General features: G+C 44.1%; 1 protein-coding gene across 1 annotated transcript in view; it reads right to left on the reverse strand.

The window, feature by feature from the left end:
• The window catches only part of BLTP1 (bridge-like lipid transfer protein family member 1), a 113,499-nt gene extending 111,080 nt beyond the window's left edge, over positions 1 to 2,419 (reverse strand). The window contains exon 1 of the mRNA XM_084286130.1: positions 2,292 to 2,419. The gene's annotated coding sequence lies outside the window, so the exon portion shown is untranslated. The remainder of the gene's footprint in view (positions 1 to 2,291) is intronic.
• Between the last annotated feature and the right edge of the window lie 13,858 nt (positions 2,420 to 16,277).

Here is a 16,277-nt window from a genome sequence, read left to right on the forward strand (position 1 = left end):
GGAAGAAGATGAGGAGCCGGCGGACCCGCTGCCAGCAGAGGCCTTCCAGCATCCCCTCCGCCTGGCAGAGAGCTGAAGCCAAGGGAACAGCAACGCAGCCACGAGGGCTCTGTCCTACACCTGCAACTGGAGACGAAAGCAACAGGTATTTTACTCAGTGCCTGGGAATGTCACAGTAATATCGGTCTTGGGCTGATAGAAAAGGAGAGGAAAAAAGGAAATGCTATTTAATCCCATCCTATGGAATACTCTTTTCTTCTGGCACACCTTGCAGAGATGGCTGATTAAAACAGTATCCAAAGATGTGAACAGAAAGTAAAATTTCATAAGGCTCGGGGAAAAAAACAACTGTATACGGTTATGAAGCAAGTAGTGAAATAAAGAATGCTGCCAATCCCCCTAATCTTCTGACTAGAATTTATGGGGGGTGAAATAAATGGGAGTGAAAGTTTACCAGGGACATTCCTCAGAGTTTCAGTTCAGAGAAATCAAGTGTTTACCAAGTATTTGTTAATTTGGAAAGCAAAGCAAAATCTGCTTTATAAAATAATGTCCACATTTCATTCCTTAAAAGTTAACTTCCAGTCGGAGGACATAACTCCCAGTTTCTACAGCATTTACAAGATAGCTGAGCTGCAATTGCACCCAAGACATAAGATTAAAGCAGAGGAGGTAAACTCCCCTAGTCCAAACAAATCAACTCTGATAACACGCACGGATGCTTCACATCTCCACTATGGGAGCCATGCCCACAACAGGTCCTTGAGGCCAAGAAATGGCATTTCCCTGTCCTACCCGCTTGGTCACTTTCTTTCAAAGGGTCTCCAGCAAGAGCTGGTACCAAGTCAGAGCCTCACGTAATTCAGCGATGTTCGAAAGCAGTCTCACAAATGCAAACATAACTCAGCTGAGCTTCCCTCTGAGGGCACACGATGTTATCAGCACCTAGGCGCACATTCAGCGCATTTTACAAAACAAGAAGCTGCCAACCTTGGCGTCTCTCCCAAAATATTCCGGCTAGGTCTGGAGACTTCAAGCCAGTCCCAGACAGCGTAGGAAGCTCAGTGAAGTCCTTAATCAACAAGTATGGTGAAGGGGAAGGAAGAGAAGTTGTTCTCAAAGCGTGCACACACACAAAGTAAGCTATGGGATAGCACTTACACAGCAATTCTGCTATCCGAAGAGTTGCATTTGCTTCACATCCTACAGCTGACTGAAGGCTGCCATCATTTTCAGCAGAAGAACTGAGATTCGGGCCCAAGCTCCTACCCCTCAGCCAGTGCTTGAAGCAACGGTAGTGGGAAACTGTAAACAAGCTGAACGACTGCGTTAATTGCACTAATGAGGTCCTGCTCCGACCTCAAGCAGACACAGCCCAACTCCAGCCAGAGCAGAGCTGGGAGCCACCCCTGTCACGCTGCTGCCTGGGCAGCACCACTCACACCGCATCTGCGCCACAGCAGCCTGCCTTCGTGAGCAATGTGTGTGCTTAGAAAAGGAGGTAAAATTAAAAGCCTTCTTCAAAGAAGCTGTGAGATGCAGAAGTGATTCTTGCAGCAGCCTACCTGCTGGGATATGTTATATCTAACAGAGAAATAGCAACTACTAGAAAAGCATCTACATTGCAAATACACATAACGCTCCTTGAGGAGGAGGAAAAAAGCTAGTTTGAGTGGTTTAGACAAGTACCAGCGTCCAAAAGGAGTAATAAAACCTTTCACATCTACTGATTCAGGCTCCAAACAACCCAGTGATGCATTTTATCCCAAACCTTTTGAAAACACTGATGCTCTAAGTACTTCAACGTTATAATAAAGAAAAATGAGTTACTGTGATAGGTGATTTCCCCTCCTTCCCCCCTCCAAAAAAAACAAACAAACAAACAAACAAACAAACAAAAAAAAACAGACCGGTTTTGATAATTTACTTGTCAAAGTGCAGGGCACGAGTCCCAGCACAGAGGACCCGAAGGGGTGCCTGGTGTGGAAGCAGCGCTCGCCCTGCGCGCCTGGCAGCGCCCAGCTGCACTCCGGCTGCCGCTTCCCTCACTTTTACTCCAAATTCTACAAAATACACAAAAACTCCTAGCCACGTGTCCCGGCTTCCTCACGGGAGGGGGCTGCTTTGCTGCTAACGCTGCCGGTTTGGGCTGCTGAGGGGGAAAACCCCCGCGGAGCCGCGCCAGCCCCTCAGGGCTCCTCACGGCCCGCCCGCGGCCGCCATCACGGCCCCGCCGCCCTCACGGCCCCCCCCGCGCCCCCTCCCCCCCCCCCCCCGCGCCCCGCACTTACGCCATTTTCCTCCGCCGCGGCTCCCCCACGGACCCGGAAGCGGCGGCGGCCCGGGCCTTCCCGCACCTCCCGGTGGGCACCGCCCCCGCCCCGGCCGCAGCGCCGCCGCAGCCAATGGGGAAGCGCCGCCGGGAGGTAGGGCCAACGGGATGGGAGGAGGCGCGGGGCGGGGGGGTGGAAAGGGCCAATCGCGAGGCGCGGGTGGAAGAGGGGGTGGGTGTGTGGGGGGGAGACCACGCCCTTCTTCCGCCCGGCTGTGGGAGGTGTTGCGCATGCGGGGAGACGGTGGTGACGCCGTGCGGGGGCTGGGAGAGGGCGGGGCTGGGGGTGAGGGAGGGCGGGGAGGGGAGGGGGAAAGGGGAAGGGAGGAACGTGAGGGAAAGGGAGGAGGGAAAGGGGAAGGGAAAGGGAGAATGATACGGGAAAGGGAAGAGAACAAGGGAAAGGGATAAGAGAAAGGGAAAAAGGAAGAGAAAAAGGAAAAGCAAGACCAAAATTTGTTCTTAAACACTTTAATTTCCAGGGCGGAGCGTGTCCCACAGAGCCACAAACAGCTCGGGCTGGAGGGACCTCAGAGCCACCCAGTCCCAGCCCCTGCCATGGGCAGGGACACCTCCCCCCAGCACAGGCTGCCCACAGCCGCATCCAGCCTGGCCTTGGGCACCTCCAGGGATGGGGCAGCCACAGCTGCTCTGGGCAGCCTGTGCCAGTGCCTCACCGCCCTCTGAGCGAGGAATTTCCTCCTCAGATCCAATCTAAACCTCTTTCAGTTTGAATTCCCCCTCACCCTGTCATTATCCAATGGAGCAAAGAGTTGCTCTCCATCTTTTTTGTGAGTCCCCTTCAAGTCCTGAAAGGCCGCAGTGAGGTCTGTTTTCACAGAAAGGCCAGCCTAAGTCCAACATGCCACTGCGTTTATGTAACAAGTGAATACACGTGTGTATTTATAGCGCAGCCTCTCTAACAGCATGCTTCCTTTCGCCTTAGGATGGCCAGCAGTACTTCTGTATAAAACATCTTCGGTCCTTTGCTCGTGCAGCAGCAGTAGGAACTATTTCCAAAACCGATAGCAGGAGCAGTTTTGCAGTCAGAGGCAACAGCCTCATTTCACATTCAGGCTTGTGTGTCTTGGAGCCCATCATTTGGCCCCTACTGCTTCCACACCTGAGAGGTCAGTGCTCTTTTGCCAGCATCCTTGGGCCAGGGGTGGACAAACGCTGTCGCTGCGGGCTCTCTTCCTGCCCAGGTGGGCGCCTGGGGCTGCGCTGACGCCCCTTGCACCACAGAGCCGGGTGGCTGTCCTATTTTAGCACTGACTGGAGGTTTGTGGATTCTCACAGCACCCCTGCCTGATTGCCTGCTGCTTTTTTGAAGATTGCATTTTTTTGGATGTTTGTCTGCATTGCTGATTTCCATCAACAGTTTCATTCCTTCCATTGCCTCCCCTGACCTTTCGGGGGAGTGTCCACAAATGAGCTCCTGATATTTTCCTCCAGCTTTCTGTTTCTTCTCTCTCTTCTTTGAAGAATTTTCTCGTAATTTTCTTCCCCATAAGTAATGATGCTGGATTGCTTCTTTCACCTCTTCCTCCTATATGCTGATGCTAAATGATAAAATATATCTGACATTTGAAAGGGTACACGAATAACCAAAGGTTCAAGATGTGTTATTTGCATAAACAAAAAAGAAGGAAGGAGCTGATTCATTGACTTTGCCCTTTATAACCCAGTCAATGAGTCAATGATTCACATCTGAAGCACCAAGAGAGCTTCTCCTGACACATCCAGCCATCCTCGAGGTGCCTGTAGGCTAAGAGATGAAATACACAATGCACTGTAATACAGTTCAATACCTTAAAAGTCATGCAACGGGGTGATTGTCACACCTAGATTCAAATTCCCATGGAGGGGAGGTAGTTCAAGGGGTTCTTTCACCACATCCTCTCTGGGCTGTACTGGAGGTTCAGCCTCTTTGTAGGGGAAGCAGACAGCTTGCAATGGCATCGCACGCATGCACGCAGCACGATCGGCCCTGGCTTGAACGCTGTCCCTGGGGCATAGCTTTTCAAGCTTGCCCAGATTTTTCTCATGGTCTAGGAAACAGCGAATCATTCATGCTTAATTCTTTTCAGCGAATGATGCTGCGTCTCCGGTTATCAGCATGGGAATTGACAAGAGGTTTTATAAATGTTGCCTCATCATATGACTTTCAAGTTGAGGAAAATTATAACCCTGTCCTCTACACTTGAACTTATTCTAAATGAGGTGGCATTCCCATTTGCCTCAGAATGTTTATTTTTATGCCTAAGACTCCAAGTTTTTTTTTCATTTGTTTCTGTTTTGACTTTTTTTCCACTTTTTTTTTTGGTTGGTTGTATTTGTTTTTTCTTGAAAGAAGGGTGGTTGAGCGAAAGCACTGTCTCTAAATTATCTGTACCTCTTCTGTTTTTCAGCCAAAGACATCTCTCCAAACATTGTTCTGAATGCTGCCAAGTCTGTTAATTCACATTTTGTCTTTGGTTGATGTCACTCAAGGGTCAAAGTCAAGCTAATTCTGAAGTTGTCAGAATGTATTTATACAAAACCAGAAGATCCTGGGTACATGACACTATTTAACAACAGCAAAAATGTGACTGGAAACTTTAATTCCCATTTCTTGGACTTACAATTTACCTTTTTAAGGCAGCTGGGTACTACCGCCATTTCCAGGGGAAGCGAGCAGCCACTGCTCCAGCTGACGTGACCCTGCAGCCCACAGGAACAGCCCCTCTAAGGGTCAGCACTGGGCACATCAGTGCTCCTCCAACAGAAACATGACAGAAAGTCAAAAAGAAAACAAATCAAGCAAGCAACACTTCACTGAGCTGCCGTATGCAAGTGCTTGAGCAGCTCGGATCTTGGTTCCCCCTTCAGCCCACTAATCCCGGAGGTATTTTCCCCACGATCCAGGATCCTCTCCCCAAGCAGCAGGCAGAGCAGGCAGGGAGCCAGCCCAAAACACAGCTGCAGAGCCTCCAGTCCATGCATCCTCCTGCCCCAACCACCACCACAACCCTTCCTCACCCCAAAAAGCATCAGGGGCCTACACAAGTCGCCTGCCAGCAGGGTCACGCACCTGTGGTTGAGGAGCTAGAAGCTGATTCATTGTCATCAGTCGGTTTAAGAGACAATTCATTTAATCAGGAAACTGTAAAGAGCCTTCACAGTCTCTATCAGATTGAAAAGCCTTTGTCAGGCAATCCTCTTGCACTGAGCTCTCTAATGATATATGGTTGGGAAATTGTTTTCCTGATGCTGTGCTCAATATCACAAGAGGCTGCTGAAGTGCAGATGTGGGCATCTCACATCTTGGGTTGGGCTCACTTGGACTGAGAGCAGCATGGTAACCGGCTCAGAATTTCAAACATTTCCTTCCCCCAGCTCTGAGAAAATTATCACGGATCGGTAGGGAAAAAGCAGGAGCTGTGCTTTATGGAACTACATTCTTTCTCCAGTTGTGCTTCAGCGAGTGCTTTGAAGCCAATGGAGCAGTGAGCGTATGAACAGAAGTGCTGCTTGGTTTGTGCTATCTCTAAATGACACCAGTGTTTACTGCATGAGTTCATTCTCAACTGCATTCAAAACAAACACTGAGCTCAGGCATAAATATTGTATAAATTGTATAAATACGTATCCAACTCCTTTGTACAAAATACTTGAGATGCTGCCTATAGCATAAGCCAAAAGCCAGCAGCCAGTGGCCCAGAAACACACCCATGCTTTAGCTTAGTGGCAAAATCTTAAATTCTTTGGTTCTTTTCATTCAAGGATGAGATCACAGACACTCATTTCAACAAAACAACGAATATTAATACTTTGCATTAAGTATATAATTTGCCAGAGCTGGAAGTTGCTTGTTACCAATTACAGAATTAACTTAGTTTATACTTGACCTTCATCAGTACCTTGCAGGGTTTTTATTTTATTGCGAAGTCGCTTCATTCAAGTAGCTTCACTGAAGGTTGTCTGTCTTTCAGTGGAAGTCATCAGTCTCCTGTTGTATCTGAAAACTGATTCCAAAACAGATTTCCTTGGAAGAAATCCTCCTAGCTCTGTGCTCCCAGATCTTAAATGAATATAGGAAACACAGTGAAGGTTAAAGCTATTCTTCAATAAATGGCTAAAAAAAAAAATCTGTAAGAAAATATTATTTACTCCACAGGCTGCCATGTTCCTCTAAACTAAATAATGTAGTTTTAAAGTCAATCAGCAGTAAGTGTGGTGTATTAAAGTTGCTAACAACACACGGCTATTTTACTTTCTTCAAAGAATCACTTTAGCAAACTTTTTCCTTCCAACGTCATTAGTGACTGTGATTGTAAACCAACACCTATAATAAAACCTCTATTTTAGACAGGTGCTGTTCAGCAAAATGTGCAGAAACGATCTCATGCATCTCATTCAGACCTCTGTTGTGCAGATTATTCTGTGAGGAACCAGGCATCAAACCCTCTAAAATGAACATTGATTTCAGCCACTCCAGGAATTAGCTTGCAGAAGCCAAAAGCCATTACCTACAACTTGTTAAAATTCTTCTATCAAAACCATTTTCAGACAGCATTAGAAATCATATACCCGTGAAGAAACTGTTACTTTTAATTTCAGAAAATAAAAGACAGGTGAAAACATGCAAACATCTAAAGATCCCATCAAACCTGTCACCATGTCTTGGCAATTATTAAAACACACTTGAGTGTCCTTATGTCGCACCTGTACAGGTTTTTCCCCAAATCCTTCATGTGGTATGTTAAAAGCCCTCCTTCCTCAGCTTTCCCCCACATCACTTGCTAGGCATGCACACAGGAAGCTTAATGGTGCTGCAGCTTCCTTTTTTGGTGCAGATTACAACTTCCTTACTATTAAGGAGATTGTTGCTATTAAGGAAGTTATTGTTGTTATTACAGTCCCTGAGACTTCCTTCATCCCATTGCCTTTTCCTGCGATCTGTCCCCTGAACCCATTAAAAACCTGTGCCCGGCTTTGGGTGTGTGTACGGTTGGTGCACCGTCTCTCTGCTCCTTGGCACGGCCACCAGCATCACTACATGCACTGCAGGCAACATCGACGTCCAGCGCTGTGGAGTTATACCTTGAGCCTTTCTCCTCATTTTTGTTTCTGGCTAGCTGCGTTATTGGTTTAGATGGGATTTTATTGGGTGCCTGTAGCCCTACCAGTACTTGTTGGGGAACTATAAGCAGTTCTTTCCTTCACTGTTCACATATCACAGCTCCACATGTTACTTTATTATCAACACATTCTTACTTTGAATATGAAAAGTGGTCTACAGAGGTCTACAAACTAGAAGGCCCTCCAGGGGCAAATTATGGCTAGATCTAGCACGTGTTCTAGAGGAAAAGTAATTGATCATTCCCTTTCCAGACCACAGAGCCAGGACACCCCAGGAGAACGTGGAGCACAATTCGGAAACCTCTCCCAGCAGAAAGGCATTGGGCTTGCCTGGTTGTGCAGCTCCCGCTGCAATACTTACAGAACCTGGCTCAGCACAGAAGAGAGCAAAGCGTTTGGTCCCTGCTAAAACGGGACCACATGCAGAGAATGCAAAGGGAAGAAAGGGAGGAATTTGTTACATAAAAGAAAGAAAAAAGTTGCCTAGAAAGTTGTCTCGAGTACAACTGACAGTGCAGCTGTGTCTTGCTGATTATGTTTTATGCTGTTGTGCTGGTAATAAATTTCATGAGATTGTAGGTTAGCTCTAGTTTTTGTTTTTGCATTTCACTTATTTTTAGTTATTTCTGCTCTCAAAAGAAGTGCATTGTACCAAAACACATTATTAGAAGTCTTTTTGTGCTAGATGTATAGGCAAATTGTATATGTTTTTTGTCTAAGTAATCTAAAACCTAGTTTGAACATATAATAATCATTCACGAAGTAAAGTTTCTTTTTTAAACTGGAGCCTCCATTACTGGCCTCAGTAGTTATCAGGAAGAATGAACTGGCACACAGCAAGTGGGTGTAACACTGTGTTGCCAGAGAAAGAGGAGAAAGCACAGGCTTTTTAGTTGTTCGTGATTATTTTTAACTTCAATTTCCTTTGTAATTATTTCCTTTCCTGGATTCATAAATCTGCAGTAGCCTGTTACATAAATCTCATCTATCCCATGTTTACAAATAATTCTGACTTAGACTCTGTGCCTTTTGCACTTTGGAAATTCCCACAGACTTGGAGTTTGGGTGTACAAAGACGTATGCAGGATACCACCCCATGTTTAATACTAGCTCTATACAATAAGCCTTTTGTAAGAACAAATACCCACCTACATTTTTTTTCAACCTCCTCTAGCGTTTTTGTTGGAGAAGCTACATTTCACTTGCTGTCTTAAAGACTGCTGTGTCGCAGGATAATACTGAGACTTTGTGGGGGTTTATTCCTCTCAATGCTTGTTCATTTTTGTTTTTAAGAAAAGAGGAAGGGGTGGGGGAATCCAACAGTGAATTCTTCACGCACAAATATACCATGGATTTTAAGGGGTGATGTACTTGCGCAAGTGAGGGAATAATCACACTTAAGTGCAGTTGTTATGAAAATGAGTTAGAGGGGAAAGAAGAGACGACGAGGAAAAAATAAAACATATACTGGAAGGAGAAGAAAGGTATTTGTGTGAAGGCAATAATCACAGCACTGAGAACCAGACCAGAGGTTCTCAGAATGGTGCTCACAGAGAACAGGTGAGGCAGTAGATAGTCGGCTGTGCAACAAATTATAGTGCCATACAACTTACCCACATTCAGTGCTTGAAATCCTCATGCCCTGTGTAGCCAGTGGCTTTGGAAATTGACCGGGAGATCCTCTGACACGCTGTACATTGGTAGTGTCATCTGTTCCTTGTCCCCTGGGACAGCTGCCTGTGCAGTATTGGCAGCGAACATGCTCGGGTGGAGCAGTGCCTGCTCCTGTCCATGGGGGAAACAACGGCCATGCAGGCATTTTCCAGGCCTTCTGACAATCTTCTGGGATTAAAGGGAGAAATAATGGTGAAACATGGTCAAAAGTGTGAGAGCAGTGTCTTAAATTCAGTGTAGGTACCTCCACACACAAGGGCAGTGGCACTGGATTGGAAAGATAGTGCAGGTCATAGCAGCCATGCCTCTCTGCCCCTTGGAAAGCTTCACTCAGGGTGTAGAGCTTCTCACCTTCAGGGCTTACGGCACCTAAGAATGAGCAAGGTGACTTTTAAAATGTGACTGAAACAGCAAACAGTGACAGAAATAGAAAAGGAAGAGGATGAAGACCCCCTGTGTTGGGTGAACTCACTGACCCGGCGGTGCCGGGTGAGGAGAGCGAAGCAGATGGGGCAAGGCCTGCTCCTGCTCTCGGCGCAGGCCCCTCGTGTTCTCCAGGCCAAGCACATTGACAGGATCACCGTGTAACCAGACCAGATCCCCGCTAACCCCACGTAGTTCATAAAGCAGTCCAAATAAATATGTTGTTGGTAATATGCGTTGTTGGTAATATGATGAAAACTGGCCAGCGGTAACATTTAATAATAATCTGGCAACCAGTGCTAACACTCAGCTCACAACCCTAGGCACACCTAATGTTGAGGATTTTAACTAATAAATACTTCACAAATTGTGTTTACAAGCAATAAACAATTTATAAATAAGCAACTTCTCAGGTTTGCTTTTGTTAAACTGTCTAGCTTCCCTGCTTGTACCCTGAGCATTGTATTGCACCCTGAATTGTGGTGGTTGCCACTGTGCAAGGCTGGGTTGCTTTTGCTTTAAATAAGGCTTTTTTGCCTTTTGCTCTCTTCATTTTATTTTCCTCGCACTTAACTGGAAAACGATAGCTCAACATTTTCTGTTTGCACACTGTGTCCTCTCTGCCTACCTGAAGGTCCTAAGCCATCCTTGAAAACAGCTCTCACCAGCAAGTATCCCTGAACTAAGGGTGAAAGTTATTTAAACTGCCAGTGTTAAAAAGACAAAACTGATAACTGGTTCTGTGCTGTTTCAAAAGCTGTTATCTCAAACGCCGGATGCTTCTTCTGACAGTGGTGAAAACAGTTTTCCCCCTGTTATGACAGCAGGTTTCAGCTCAGGGTGAAAGGGAACCTTTCCGATCACAGGCTAATTCCCCAGTGCTGGAAGAACATAAAACAAAATCGAACAGCAAGCTAACTACATTTATTTGAGAGAGCAAAAGACAGCACAGCTGATCTGCTTGGATTGGGCTCTGTCCAGCATTTCAAGCATTCCCACATTTCCAGGTCTCTGAGCAATGCAGCACAGGAGCAACACATGGATGCTGGCTCTGGGGAGGCAGTGAAGCACTGCCTATCTCCTAGCTAAAGGAGCTGCACCATTTCCCTTTCAGCCTGTGGTTAGCCTCCTTCGCAGGGGTCAACAAGTGCACAGGAAAAAAAGAGTTTGTCTGCACACTTACCCATTGCCCAGGATGCAAAGAAAGCCTTATTTTTAAGCAAGGAAAGAGTCAGTAACACTCTGGGAACTGGTTATCTCTAGGGTGCACTTTCAGGAAATGTTTATGCTTTTTTCCAAGCAGTATATATATAAAAAAATGTGTTAGGAAACCAGCACAGCACTGATCCAGAGAGTTTGTAAAGGAGGAGATCCACAAGTTGTTTGCTTTCACCTCTGTTCCAGTGTCCTTCCTGTTTCTTAAGGGTTCTTCACAAACATCTGTAAATTCTCACAGAAATAAATCATATTATTCTTTCCAGAGAGATGTTTTTTTGTACTTTAGATAACACTGTGTTGTGAAAAATGTGACAACAATGTGTCAAACATTAACACATTTTCCCTTAGATGCCCAATAGGTAGCTAAAGAAACAGCCTTTTACTATTTTGTCAGTCAACAAAACAAATCTAGGCTTTTCACACAAGTGCCAACAAATACCAGGTTTGCCACGACTCAAAAAAATAGTAGAAAACTGGTAAAAAGTCTGAAGACTCACTTCCTAACCATTGTTTATTTCTTTAGTGAACTTCCCTTAGAGATGCTACTAGAAGACAAGAGGTGACATGAAGTTTCAGTGAACATATGAGGTTTTTAGATTTCTGCTTTGAATCCTTTTTGCAGAGTTTACATTTCATTATTATTAAATTTACATTTGCAAGGGACAGGGAAGGAGAGCAACTGAAAAGCAAACTTATTATGGAAACTGTTTCCATTATTAACTGTGCAGTATAAACAACCCTTCTGGTACCAGATTTTACAAGTGCGACTTAAAATTCTTTAGATTTATGCTTGTGCTAAATTGACAGCATTCCTCTGATTTTGACCATATTGGTCGCTAGTTTTGCAGACTTAGCAAGAAGGAGAACTGCTTACTTTAGCACCAGCACTTCCACTAAACAGCAAACCTTCTCAATTTTGGCTTCGGTGCACTGTATATGCCAAGTTCATATTTCAATCCAGAATGAACATTTGCGTCAGTCCAGAGTCAGCTCTTGCTGGCAGGGAGCAACCCTGTCAAAGCTTTAGATCAAATGGTCACCCTCCAGATGTATTTGTCTTTGTCACTGTCACCCACAGACACTTCCTCTGAAAGCCAATGGCCCGGCAGTGATGCAGCTGACTGCTGAGCAGGGTATATCATTCAGGCATTAAGATGGTGTTTGACTGGCAGAGCCCCTAGAATTGCCACTGTTTTTAACCAGCACTTTCAATACTTCATATTGATTCTGGGCCTAGCCCCAAACCTGCTGAAATCAATGGGGATAGGCTCTGACAGGGTCTGATGACAAATGATGAAAGTGATGGATTTGGTACAACTATCTGAAATCATGTAATCCTCCTGAGGGCTGGGTTTGTTTGTTTTTTAAATTTGTTCTCCATTTTCTTCACGATTTTGTTCTTTGTCACCTGCTGCTCTGTCTCTTACCACCTCATCCCCAGCTCCAAAGCCCTGCACATCTGTGGACATAAGCAAGTTTGGGATGGAGGAGGTTGATGCTCAGGGACTGGAAACATGCAGTGAGAGCAGGGGTGAGGTTTGCCAGCTGCATTGCTGGTTTGTATTGCAAACAATCCTAGCCTGGCACCATGACATGGCCTTTTGGGGGCATCAAGAGCCTTTCTGCACTAAGGACACACTTTCTTCAAACTAGGTCTGCCCGGGACATATGGGTGAGGTCTACCCTGCCTAGCAGCTATGTATGGTGAGAACCTCCAGCACTAATCTACCATGCGCAACTAATAAAAGCTGCTAATATCTGTAGAAAACAGCAAAATTCAGTACCTTTGAATGGCTGCTGTTGGGCCCTCTTCATGCAATACCACAAGGTTTGTAGGGCTATATTTTTCTGAGGGATACAGTGGGGGTGCTTGCATTTTGGGCTCGCAAGACTTTCTGCAACCAAAGTGGATTTTTTTCTGTGTTGTTTAACTTTTCTTGCCTTAACTACCAAGCTGTGCATTTTAGATTCAGAAAGTAGAAAGCTCCAGCAGGTACTTCAAAAGATTATCATACACCTGATGCTAAAACACATTCTTTCACATTCTGTGTAAACCTCTTAAAAACAAACAACAACCACAACAAAAAGAGCAACTCTCTGGCCTGTGCGAGTTCTTCCTCTGTCCTCTTAGCTGGGTTCAAGTAACAAAGTGACTACAACAGCCCTCCTTCCATTCAGCTAGCAACTTCCAGATGACCTTAAGAAAACTTTGTCAGCACTTTACTCTTGCGCAATTCCCGTAAAAGACAAATGTAATATTGAACTAAACATATTTATTTTTCCTTCTCAGGTGAAAATGCCAAAGGGCACACTCAGACAAACTGTTTTGCAGAATTTCATAGACTGTTTCAGTAAAAGCTTTCATAAAAGAATCGCAGTATCTGCTGAGTTACCTTGCTTCAAACATCATCTGTATGCTTCTCAAGCATTTAAGTTGCTGCTTCTGTAAAGTCTCTGTCTTTATCCAGACTGATAAGGCCTCTTTATAGCAACTGCTATTGATTCCAGTCTGCCGAAGGTAGCACCAGCAGCAGCATTAGGCCACCATCATACAACCAATCTTCTCTCCTATTTGTTAGCAGCTATCTGCAGACAGTCATATCCTCACAGTTCAACCAGGAAACAGAATATATGAGCTCTCCTCACCCACTCCAGCACAAAATCAGCTGAGTTACTTGACACAGCCACGGCATCAGTTTCAATTAGATCAGCTGACTTCTGCAAAGCTGTTGATGAGGAGCACTCAAGTGGTTTGTTCCACGAGCTGAACTGTATGGGTAATTTCTGGCAGAGGAGGAACAAGCAGCTGTGGATAGCTATGTCTTAAGCTACCTCCATCTTTCCAGCAATGATTGTCAGTTCACAGCTTTAGTATAGGAAATGCTTAAATTACTGTCAGGAGTTAAAACACAGTACCATTTTTCAGGAGGACATGATAATATCATGGTTTACCAGAGGTTTCCAGAACCTTCTCTGACCATACCTTGTAGGTTCGTTTTATTTTCTCTGCGATGTGTGAAAGAGAAAAGCACATGCAGATTTCCACATTTGCTGTGCCCCTGAACTTGTGAATTCACTGGCCTTTTTGAATTGATTTGTTAGTTACTGAAAGTTCAGAACAAATAAAAACTAGAGAAAGAAAAAAAAAAAAAAAGAATAAAAACATTTTTCCACCTTTGTAAGATTCTTAGAAGTTAATTACAAGTTGAAATTTAAAATTAGGAAGAAGAAGGCCAAATAGGCTTTTGTTCTTATTGAACCATATACAAAGACCGAATTTTATTATGATATAAAAGGAAAGAATTTGTCATCATTAACTGTAATGTTTTTGGGAAGGAGGTTAGATAGGAGACTTAGCATCATTAGATGTTTTTATCTAAAGATTTCCTGCCTCAAGTAATTGTTCTGAAGAAGTAAACACACAGAGATTATGCGATTTATTCTCTTTAATGAAGTTCTATGATATGTGTTGTTTTGTAAGCTCATTTGAAGAATTTTAACAGAATCTCTGGGTTTTTATTTATGTATTTATTTTACAGATGCTTTGCAAAACTGTGACCAAATAATATGTTTAATGTTCACTGTGTTGCTACTAGCTTAGTTCTTTGAAATCAAATGAAGCCCCAGGTTAAGTGATTTCTTTCCATATTTACCAGTGGCACAACACCACACAACACTGACACAACAAACATGGTTACAAATATATGTTAACTAACAGCAACACCATCCAACAATTCTTATCAGAAAAGTCAATTTTCATTTTTTTTTCATTTTTCAACCAAGGTCTATTAAATTTGAATTCTTAAAATAGAACCATTGAATCATTAAGGTTTGAAAAGACCTTTAAGATCATCTGGTCCAACCATCACCCTACTACCGGCACTTAGCCATGTTGAACCTCATCCCATTGGCCTCTGCCCATCAACCCAACCTGTCCAGGTCCCTCTGCGGGGTGTTCCTGCCCTCTGGCAGATTGACACTTCCCCCCAGCTTGGTGTCATCTGCAAACTTACTGAGGGTGCACTCAATTCCCTCATCCAAATCATCAATAAAGATATTAAAGAGGATGGGCCCCAACACCTTCTTCTTTGGGAAGTTCTAGTTGTCTCCCCATCCTGTGGCCTAAGGGCTTAAATTTGCCTGGAAATTAGTCTTTGTGTCACTGATGAGTCTTCTGCTTTCTACATTAAAAAAAGAGCCAAATCTCACTGAGTATGAAGGTTTCTCTGGCTGCCCCCAGGACTGCCACCAGCACGTATGCCAGCCCTACAGCCTGCTCCCCTCAGGCCTTGTAACAAGCCCTTTGGCAGGGATCCCATCCAGCACCCCAGTATACGACCCCCGTCTCTTCCAAATATTGCAGCCGAGTAGCAGAGACTCTTTCTTTCAACATTTGGAATGTGTTTTCAACTTCTATGGGAAACCATGAAGAAATTTCTGTAGGTACCCTTCCTGTCAGCTGAACTGACAAAAGTGCTTTTATCTTTCTCTTTTTATCTGGTTGTACAAAATTCTATTTTTGAATGCAATTTTAAAGAGTTTTTCCAAACAGATTTATCCTCACATCCTTTAATAAGATGTTTCTCTAAAGGATTCTTATCAGAACTTTTTATCTGTTCTTGTATGGCAAGCATGGCCTATTAGAAATTAATTTTAAACTTATTTTCCTGATTGAAGCAGCATTTTGGCAGCTATTAATGGTGCAAGTAGCATTCTGTCACCAATGAATTGGCTGATTACAGAATTTGGGATGTTCACAACTGGAAAAAATCACGAATGCTGGAAGGCATGCACTGCTGATGGTCTCAAAACTTGTCTGCCCCAACCAATTGCCCTCCAGAAATCTCTCTGATTAAAGACCACAACATTTGGACAAGTTCTTTCTGTACACACAGAGGCTTTTTCTGCTGAGGAGATAATCTGTCTTGTGAGGGACTAAATAATGAGAGTTTCATGATCATTATCTTTATTTCCTGCTGTTCTTTGTTCTTGTGGTGTTAATACTTTCCAATATCATCTGATAATTTACCTTCCTCACCTTCCCCTGCTCACTGTGAGATCTGAGTACCTTGAAGGGTCTTTCAATCTCCGTGTTCTGATCTGTTTTTCAGCATGCTTCTTTGCTTTTGGTATGGTTAACCTCTGGTCAATAAATTAAATTTGTTTTGTTTTCTACCTTAAGTGTAGAATCTGATCCTCTACCAGTGATTTAACCTTTGCTATTCTGCAGAACAAAATGAGACTAGTTTTTACTGTCTTTATGATGATATTACTTTTCACCTGTAGCTCTCAGCACAGTTCAGCAGCGTGAAAAGTGAGGGGAAGTAATCTGCCATTTTCTTTCTCACCAGAAGATTTAAATACTGTTCGCTCTTCTGAAGAGTCACAGTGGAACTGCTGGTAAGGACTCTGTAATGATTTGCCAATGATTTTTCAAATGCTTCCATCTTCTTCAAATTTTCCTTGAATACTTTTTCCACACTTACATATGCGGAAAACTGAAGAA

The sequence above is a fragment of the Netta rufina genome (assembly GCF_964035555.1).
Source record: "Netta rufina genome assembly, chromosome: 4".
Classification (NCBI taxonomy): Eukaryota; Metazoa; Chordata; class Aves; order Anseriformes; family Anatidae; genus Netta; species Netta rufina.